The 10,110-nt window shown below is 42.7% G+C and overlaps 1 protein-coding gene across 3 annotated transcripts in view; it reads left to right on the forward strand.

Annotated features, from left to right (window-relative positions):
* The window catches only part of LOC139549124 (leucine-rich repeat and fibronectin type III domain-containing protein 1-like protein), a 122,444-nt gene extending 114,985 nt beyond the window's left edge, over positions 1–7,459 (forward strand). For all 3 annotated transcript variants that reach the window (XM_071359269.1, XM_071359268.1, XM_071359267.1), the window contains one exon: positions 7,090–7,459. The gene's annotated coding sequence lies outside the window, so the exon portion shown is untranslated. The remainder of the gene's footprint in view (positions 1–7,089) is intronic.
* The last annotated feature ends 2,651 nt before the right edge of the window (positions 7,460–10,110 follow it).

The raw sequence follows: 10,110 nt of genomic DNA on the forward strand, positions 1-10,110 counted from the left end.
TGGAACTAGCTAGTGAGTAACAGTAGCTAGCTACTAACGTTAGCTAGTACACCCGCTCATTTTACCTGGGCAGCTAAGGACATGTTAACTTAGATAGCAAGCTAGCGATCACAAAGAACAAGCTCCTCGATTTAGCTCACAAATATTAGTTAAATAACCGGACACCAAATAATTTCAGTTGACAGCCTACTTTAACCGGATACCAAATAATTTCAGTTGACAGCCTACTTGCCAGGTTACCTTGCCTACACTACATTTTCACGGCCCAATTGCAGTTTCATAAGGAACATATATTATAAACAGCTAGCTAAGCTATATAAAAGGTCAGGTTGGGAAAAATAGCTAACTTACCGATTTCATGACGTTAGCTATCTAGCTAACTAGCTAGCTATTGGATGCAACCGATCCAACAACAGTGTTATTGACGCATGTAACTAGCTAGCAATTCTGCAAGTTGGTAACTGATCTTGGGTCTCCTCTCGAAATAGCAGGGGTCTTGTAGTTGAATTGGTTGTTTATATCATATGACTAGGGGCTGGCGCCAAGAGTTGGAGGTATTCACTTTCAGGTGTCACTTTGAATAATCTAACAGAGTAAAACATTTGGAACACCCCAAAAAAAGAAACATGGTTTTCAAAAGTGAAAGTTCTTTGCCTTAAAGATAGTTAAACCCTATTTGATGTATTTTTATTATTACTTATATTAAAGCCATGCTTAAGGTTATGAATGGAACCTGTATGGCTATATCAAGAACCCTTTCCTTAGGTTCTAAAGAACCATTAAACCAGTAAATAGGTTAAACTTTATATAGCACCAAAATTGGGGGTTAATTTCAATCCATTGTCAAGGCAAGTATGGAAAGTATGTTTATTGTCATATGAAGAACTAGAGTAATACCTTACAATGAAATGCTTACTCCCATGTAGGCCAACAGTACAAAATATACTAATACACAATCTAAAAGATTAATAACAATGGATCAAAGGGTACAGAGAATGTGCAAACAGGCAGTTAAAATAAATGAAATATAACAGTGAAATTGATATGTACATATCATAGGGATAAAATGTTGAGTGCATATTTAATTAAAACAAATATATGTTGGCATTATATCGCAAGCCACAATCGCCCCAAATTTGCCCTGCCATAATGAATACGGACTCGTTTGCCGTATTTGGCCCACATAGGACTGGTTGCTGCCGAGTCAAAGCCAGCAGTGCCAAACAGTTGCCGCAAGTGGCCCAGAATCGTCTGCTATCTGGGTTGAAAGAGCAATTACGGTTAAGTGCTTTGCTCAAGGGCACTTAGACACATTTTTCACCTAGTCAGCTTGGGGATTTGATCCAGCAACCTTTTGGTTACTGGCCCAAGACTCTTAACCACTAGGCTACCTGCCGCTACCTGCTGCCCTATTTTATGTGCTAACATGAAATGTTTTGTTTATTTAAGTCAATTAATACGTTTCTTGGACGGCATGCATGTGGGTGGTAATTTCCCGGGAGGCCTATGAGATCATACTTAATTATTCTCACATCAATGAAATGTTTGTGCTTTCTAGAGATTTATCCAATGACCTTGTCATGGCTTAGGTCTATGTTATCGTAGATCACTGCAGTGGTCATAGTATACCATAGTACAGCCAAACACAGATCAATCCCATGAACATTTGATCCCACAACTCATTGCAGGTGATTTCTCACCCTCGCCCAGCTTGTGTTCAGACAGGGCTTGGGTGACGGCCATTCTACAATTTGTACGACAAGGTGATTACAAGGTGATCTGGCCCTATCGTGTGATAGAGAGGAGGGATATTACAGTGAAAGGGCCTCTGCTATTACATATCGGCTTCCTGAAACAAAGCAAGGGAGGTATGCATAATTGATAATTGCAGCTATTTCTCGCCTCAGACGTAAACCTTGCCATCAATTCCCCAGCGAACTCTTTCTTTTACCTGCTAACATCTGAGAGCACAGAAGCGTGTTGAGAAGGGAGGGGAAATGAAGAAGAGAGTGCCATGTGAACATGCTCTGGAGCATCACTTTATGTCTTAACGAATAGTTTCACCCTACTCCCACTCTGATGTCTTTAGCCTTTTTAATAGTTGAGAGTAAACTGACCATTAATATATTTTATCAGCAAACTAATTGTGTGTCTGTCTGATTAATAAAATGTCGGTGGCGGGTGGACAGGTGCTTTAGTTTGTATTTTTCGTTGGATAGTAATGTGGAGAGGGGTTGAGGTGTAGTGATGTGTGAAATCAGGGGACTCCATTGTTCTAAGCCCTCACCATTCCCGGAGAGGACAGGGACAAATGGAAAGGCTCAGCCGGCTGTCAGTACCTAGGCCCGGGCCATGAAATCACTATTGATAAGACATATCTCACCATCAAGCATGAGTTTGAGAAATGAGACAGGTTTAAGGTTAGACTAGAGATGAGATGAAGCCAAGATAGATGTGTGTGTGTGTCTATTTCGTTCATCTAAAACTGAGTTCAAACAGCCTGGTATCGTCAGCTTTCTGTCTCACAAAATAACATGAGGATTGGAAGACAGAACCACTTTAAAAGGATCGTAATTCTGCTGCTGGTGTAATTTCCTAATTAGTGTTTTTGTCTTTTCATCGCCCTTGCTTTGATTAGCAATCTGTAGGATACGTGTGCGGGGCGTATGTGTTTTCATACATACGTGTGTGTGTGTGCATGTCTGTATGTGTGTGCATGCCTGTGTGTGTGTGTGTGTGTTTGTTGTGAGAACAGAACACCATGCCTCTCATATTTACACAAGATTCCACCCTCAGGATAATTATGGTGCTCCTACAATACAACCACACAAACAAAAAGCAGATGATGCTTTATGCATCACAACCTCTGCCAAATGTAATTAATTACTACTGTACCAAGGGGACGGCAAATGTCAGGAGAGGACTTTATTTAGCACATTTTGCATCTTTTTTTATTGTCATGGCTGTGTGTTTGCTTTAATCAGGGACGTGGTTTCTGCTTTCTGTGTGTGTGTGAAGCATTGGGCCTCGGAGGCACGCTGCAGCTCAACTTTAAACTTGGCACTAATTCCCAACAGTTGCAAAGACATGGATTCTGTTTCTTTTTGTCATAACAGCCGGTCTGCGCCCAGAAAAATATATTTATATACCGAGTGGCAATACCATTCTTGTCTCTTCGTGTTTGTCTTGAGCAAGAACAGAATCAAGTTGGGGGCTGCCATTTTTTGGCTGCATGTGTTATGATCCTTATTGCTCAGGAGACCCCCCCCCCCCTCTAAAAAAATCTGCACAAAAACAACAAAATGGATTGACTTTAGATTGCTATCAACACTTTGCTAAAATAGGCCTGGGAGAAATCAATTATGACGTGTTGTATGGCTTGATGGCAACCATCCTCCCACACTTAGCATTAAGTTGTGTCAAGTCTCCTGCCTCATTTCTCTGGCAATTAAAGTATCGTTATGTGGCTAATCGTTGCTTCATGCTGATGACGCAGTCATAAGCCTGTTACCCAATGTATCAGCAGCAGCATAGCGCCTGATGATCACAGGTCTCTGGCATCAATAAACAGGTTGTTTAGAGTGAGATCAGAGGTCTCCCCACTACTAAAAGTCAAGAACAGCAGGCTAAATGGTCTGTGCTGAACTGTCTGAAATCTCAGCTATGGCGTCACTATGCAAACATTATGCAAACAAGCTCTGTTATTATTTGGGAGACAGAATGACGTTCGACTCAGATATCATGGGGCAGAACCGAGGCGGCAGGGGCCATTAGGTTGTAGGCTCTGTTTTCATTTCGTCACTTTATCATGTTCTTCTGATCAGGGCAAATGCAGAGGAGGCTACTGAGCTTCACAATACCACAGTGATGGTTTTATTGAAGAGATTTTGCCAGTTTTGGTGATTAAAAGACACCTAAAACCAAGGGCAAAATACTGTTGATGTTATCACTCGCCCTCTAGCCAGACAATGTGAAACAGCAACAATATCAACATCCCATGTAAAAAGGTGAGATGATGAAAGGTGGTGTGGAGAATAAATTACTGTCTGCCCCCTGAACAGTGTCTAGGTCGGCAGGCATTGGATGGCATTCGGAGAGAGATTTGTGTGGCAGACACACTGAGGTGATTCATTTCAGATGATCACTGGATGATTGCCCCAGGGGGCGGATTGCAATCCATAATACAGCCGGTCCCAATTTATATCTCCTGCTCAGGCCACAATTAATTGCATAATCAATAGGTACTGATGATAAGCAAGATGTGATGATGGGAATCAAAATTAGGGTAGTGTAAATATCATGACACAAGGCGAGACCCAGATGCTGACACAAGAGGCAGATGGTTGGAGTCTTACAATATTTATTAATCCAATAGGGGAAGGCAAGAGGATGGTCGTGGACAGGCATAAGGGTCAAAACCAGTTCAGAGTCCAAAAGGTACCGAAGGGAAGGCAGAATCAAGGTCAGGGCAGGCAGGATGATCAGGCAGGCGGGAAAGTAGTCCAGAGTCAGGCAGGGGTCAAAACTGGGAAGACTATCAAAAGGAGAACAGCAAAAGGAGTATGGGAAAAACACGCTGGTTGACTTGACTAACATACAAGACGAACTGGCACAGAGAGACTGGAAACACAGGGATAAATACACTGGGGGCTAATAAGCGACACCTGGAGGGCATGGAGACAATCACAGGAACAGGTGAAACAGATCAGGGCGTGACAGTAAAAGAGTCTGACTATGTGTATCGGACTGACCCCTCCATGGAATACACTTATTGCCCTTGGAACATTGTCAAATTTCTCGGAACATTTCTAGAGTGGCGGATGCAATGTTGGTCCGGTCCTCATTCAGGTCCAATAGCCTTTCTCCTGGATGGTGATAGAAGATCACAGAAATAGCTCAATGGTGCACGCTCAGCGCAAGGAAACAGGCTTTGTTTGTAAATGGATGTAAACGAAGCTATTTCGTATACACTCACTGGAAATAGTGTGTGATGCAACACCATGAATGGTTTAGAACAAGTGGCAGGTCTAATGGAAAGCAAGCTACGGTATGATGCTATAATCTAGTGTACAAATAGGTCTCCCTTACTCAGTTTGAAACTTACACGTTTAAAGTGGGTAAGGAAATACAGAAAGATATTTCTGCACTTTTGCAGAATCCAAGCGCATCGTAATATGTGGTTGTGCTTCAAGAGAGACTCTCCTGCTGTGCCAATGAGAGAGTAGTAGAGAAGGCAGGTTCTGCTTTGGGGAGACGCTAGCTGACTTTATCAATGCTCCCACGCTGGGAGGGAGAGGCAGAGAACACCCATGGTCAATAAGGTCCTGAAGCGGAACTTAAAGCCATACATTTTTTTCACAGGATAAAGCCTGCTATAGACTAGGCCAGAACATGTATTGAATGGTCATCAAAAAATAATAATTCAAGTCACTTGTTACAGTACACTTTGTTATTGAAAAGCAAATTGTTTGTTTGAATGCATTAGGGGTGAAGATGTAATGGCCCCTATGCTTCGAATGGACAATCTACTTCTGCCTCGTGAAGTCAGCATTAATTGACTGAAAACACTTTCATGCAGTGATGGTTTTTTGTCATGCTAGTACATTCAGCCAACTGAGAAGCTCAAATAAGTACCCTCTCAACTCCCTCCACTTTATAGGCCTCAGTCCACTCAGTGCTTTCAGCATCAAACATGTTAGCCTGATATACAAGGGAACAGCATTTCCAAAATGGCGTCCATAATTGTAGCTCTTGCTCTCGCATTTGTCCAGCCTCTTCTCTCCAATACAAACCACCTGCAGTGCCAGCTAGTCAGCTACTTCCAGGTGCCATACACAGTGATACGCCACCAGAGAGCCTATATATAGAGGGTAGTGCGTACGGTCCAGAACATCACCGGGGCCAAGCTTCCTGCCACCCAGGATCTCTATACCAGGCAGTGTCAGAGGAAGGCCCTAACAATTGTCAAAGACTCCAGCCACCCTAGTCATAGACTGTTCTCTCTGCTACCGCACAGCAAGTGGTACCGGAGCCCCGAGTCTAGTTCCATGAGGCTTCTAAACAGGTTCTACCCCCAAGCCAAAAGACTCCTGAACAGCTAATCAAATGGCTACCCAGACTCATTTTTTTTATTTTTTTTTAGGTATTTTCTTAAAACTGCATTGTTGGTTATTGGCTTGTAAGTAAGCATTTCACTGTAAGGTCTACACATGTTGTATTCGGGGCACTTGACAAATTCAATTTGATTTGATTCATACAGCAGCATTTTTCAAAGTGCCTAGTTCAATATGTAGATGTAAGCAAAAGTGTTCATTTAAAATGTCTGCCAGGCTTGTTTTCAGCTCACCACCTGCCATGCATCCAGAGCCATGCTATGTCCAGCCCGATGGGAGGCTTAGTCAGGCTACTATAAGGGCTCGGCTGTCTGAGCTGACCGGCTTAACTCCTATCACTGTTCTGTGGACAGTGCGTGAGACATTGAGGATGAGTCTAAGGCCGAGGAGTCCCAAATGTAATCTTGCTCTATACTGCAAACGCATCTGGTCACTTCAATGGCTGTTTAATGGCACTGGGTTGTTGTTTTATAACCGTGTTTTGTTTCATAGCCACACAGGCATGCCCACCACGGTTTGGCCAGTGCTGTGAGGGAGGCTGCAAGTCATGGCTGCCAGTCATTTTACATTCGTATCAAACAGCAGTAGAACACAACACTGCATGGATCCATCCGAGTGCATTGTCCAAGCACGGTGGTGGTGGCCGTATGGCCGCCAGTGTTTGTGAAGCTTCCTGTGTTTGTATTATACTGATGTACTTGGGTCTATTGTCTTTATGGAAATGTTATGGGGGTTCTCTGTTTCATTATATATAAAGCCTTAGTATGCCAGGGATTCAATGAATCTAACACTGGTCAAGGAGAACCAGTATCATCACTATACTTCAGGGGCTAAATTGTTGGCTGATCTTTATGAAGCCCTTTCAATTATCAACCTGGATTAAGTGGGCTTGTATGTCTGGTCAACCGTAACTGATGTTAGGCCAGAAGAGAACATATTCCTCACTGATTTCGCTGTCTCTCTCCTCTCTCTGCAGGTATTTGCTGTGTTTCGTCCATCCAAACTCCGAGAACTCCAACCAACAGGGACGAAGCAAACTGAACCGCATGTCTGTGCATCACCACCACCTCTTCGTCACAATGGTCTTCATCACCCTCTCCTCCTGTGTTGCGTTTTTTTTCACCTTTGAGCTGAACCCAGTGAGACCTGAATCAAACAGACTTAAAGACAAAACGCTCACCGCTGGGGACTCACCTTCTGTGTTCTCCGTCACTTTTTATTTGGCTTTATCTTTTGTATCTGTACATAACGCAATTCCAAATCTTATAGTTTTGTACATGTAATTTTTCTGGTGTGTGAAATTTTTCTAATAAAATAAAAAAGTGGATTAATTCCCTAGAGACTAACAGGCCTGTTTGTGGCTGAACATTTACCTTCTTCTCTCCTGTTTTATCCTCTCCATCCCCTCCTCATATATTCTCCCTATACAAACCTATTACACCCACACCCTATCCCCACCTCGCCTTTTTCTGCCTCGTGGCACCATGTAGCCAATAACCTATGTTACCCGATGGTTATATCACAATGGCAGCCAATCCAAATTACTTTAGAGGGAAAAAGGGATCCCAGAGGTAAAAATAAATTAGGTTTGAATGGTCCGAGAGCGTCAAGTCCAGCCCTCTATATATATTACCCCACCAGTCCTACAGCCTTCTCCTAATGGAGGTATTCATCATTAGTATCGGGGTTAGCCTCTCTCCCACCACCTAGTAGGCTTTATTTCTGAAAACTCAATTCCACTGACTTCTTTTTATGTTCTTCCCCCTGACCCTCAAAGCCGACATGAATTCAAACACTGCAATTTGCACAGATTCTCTGGTGGTGCTTTTCGCCGTCTGTTGCCTGTGAATCTGATCCAAGTCAGGCATTGAACCAACAGAATGCTTCGTGTGAATGGGATATCTTATTTAAAATGCTAGACCCTGGTGTTTATGGCTGTTTACAGCAATCCTAAAGGCTTGCTGAGAGATGTGTGCCGTGAGAGTAATGACTGTCTGCCATTGTGCTAAATCAGCGTAATGCTGTTATGACATACGTCATAAAATTGAGAAATCATCAGTATTTCCTCTTGACAGGAGATCGAACGATCTCACTGTCATCAATACAGGGGAACATCGAGGTGCAGAAATAGGTGATTGCCAAGCGGAAAATGAATGCTAACCTCAGTCACTTTGAGAGTTAAAGGACGTTCGATATGCAGTGCCAGTCAAAAGTTTGGAATCAAAAGTTTGGACACAGTTTGTTTTTGCTATTTTCTACATTGTAGAATAATAGTGAAGACATCAAAACTATGAAATAACATATATGGAATCATGTAGTAACCAAAAAAGTGTTAACCTTTTCATGCGTGAGTTCAGAATGTCTCTAATGGTCGCCCCAGCATGAGGTTTTTTTATGCACGTGATGTTAGAATGTTCTCTCCATTCCAGAATGTGATTGTTACGCAGCAGTACATTTAATCTGCGCTGCCCTCAAACCATTATTTATAGGCTGTTTTCAACTTGTCAATTTCAAATGATTTTCGAACAAGTTTTAATTTTCTAAGAACAGTTTCAATTGAGGTGTGTTCCGCCGCCTCATTCATTCACATAAAAGTAGTCCTTTTTACTTTTGTGGACAATAATTTTTTTTGACATTTCCGTACCAAGTTCCCCAAGCACTTCCCAATTGTTTGTGCAGTTCAAGTCTGCAGACATTTGCGCATCTCCCGTCCTGCACACGTGTTCACACTTTTCATCTGTTGCCTGCATCGCAGTCATTGTTGTTTTCATTACCAATAATAACTTTGGAAATGTGTGCGTTTCTATCAAAGTAAGTGCCTTATTACGTTATAATAGTTTCTGTATGTCGTGTTATGGCGTTTCTACTGCAGCTCACTGTATGTATGGAGCATCATATATTTGTGTATATTCCTTATAACCGTGTACACGCGAGGTAACGTTACTCATTTCATAACCTTTATGGTGTTATACTCAATGCTTAGGTAGCTAGCTACATTATTCTATTAGCTCTGGAAAACAATGCTAATTGCGTCAGGGAAGTATTAGCTTGTGTTGTATTTTGAAGCTACCCTGGCCTTATGACTCCCAAGTGGCACAGTGGTCTGCGTTTCTATCAAAGTAAGTGCCTTATTACGTTAAACGTTTCTATATGTGATTTGTAACTGAATGTCCAATTACAAAAAATACCTTGTTCAGTAATCATCTCACCTGTTACTTGGCGGTGAACTATGTGGCCGTTGAGGGCAGCAGTGTCGATCAGATGGAAAAATATCTTCTTATAACACTTGGTCGTTTTCCGAGTTTATACCACAAAGCTGTTTATCATGTCTTATCCACTGCCCCCGTTTTGAGGTTATAGTCAAGCACACAGTCTGGTTTGTTTCTCTTTCCCGTCAGGTGGTCCACCTTCCCTGTGGCCGACATGGTTGCTGTATGGACAGTGGAGAGGACATAGACGTCTCGTTTGTCATGCCACTTTACTGCCGGCTGTTGACCGTTCTCCTTGAACTCCACCTCCTCTCTCTGCATCTTCCTGCATCCGAATACCGGCATCCCCTTCCTGGTCGACCTGACTGTGCCACAGGCCCCTGTGCTGTTGGAGAGCAGATGCTGGAAGAATGCGGGACTGCTGTAACAATTGTCCACATACAAAGTGTCCCTTGCTGAGATGAAGAGCCAGCATGGTCATCACCACGGACCCAGACACTCCAAGCCCCTCGTAATGTTGGATGTCAGTGGTGGACCCTGTGTAAACTATAATTTCCTGGACAAATCCTGTCTTCACGTCACACACGACAAAGAACTTGACCCCGAACCTGTGCCTTTTGGAGGGAATATATTGCCGGAACGTCAGGGACTCATCAATGCATAGGTCCTTGTATGGCACAAAGAACCGACCAAATCCTGATGTCATTTCTTATTTTGTATAACGGGTCATTTAGGATGGTAGTAGCATTGTTGATGAAATAGAACTAGGAAGTGGTCTTGGGAAAAGA

This window comes from Salvelinus alpinus, chromosome 22, assembly GCF_045679555.1.
Source record: "Salvelinus alpinus chromosome 22, SLU_Salpinus.1, whole genome shotgun sequence".
In the NCBI taxonomy this organism is placed as follows: Eukaryota; Metazoa; Chordata; class Actinopteri; order Salmoniformes; family Salmonidae; genus Salvelinus; species Salvelinus alpinus.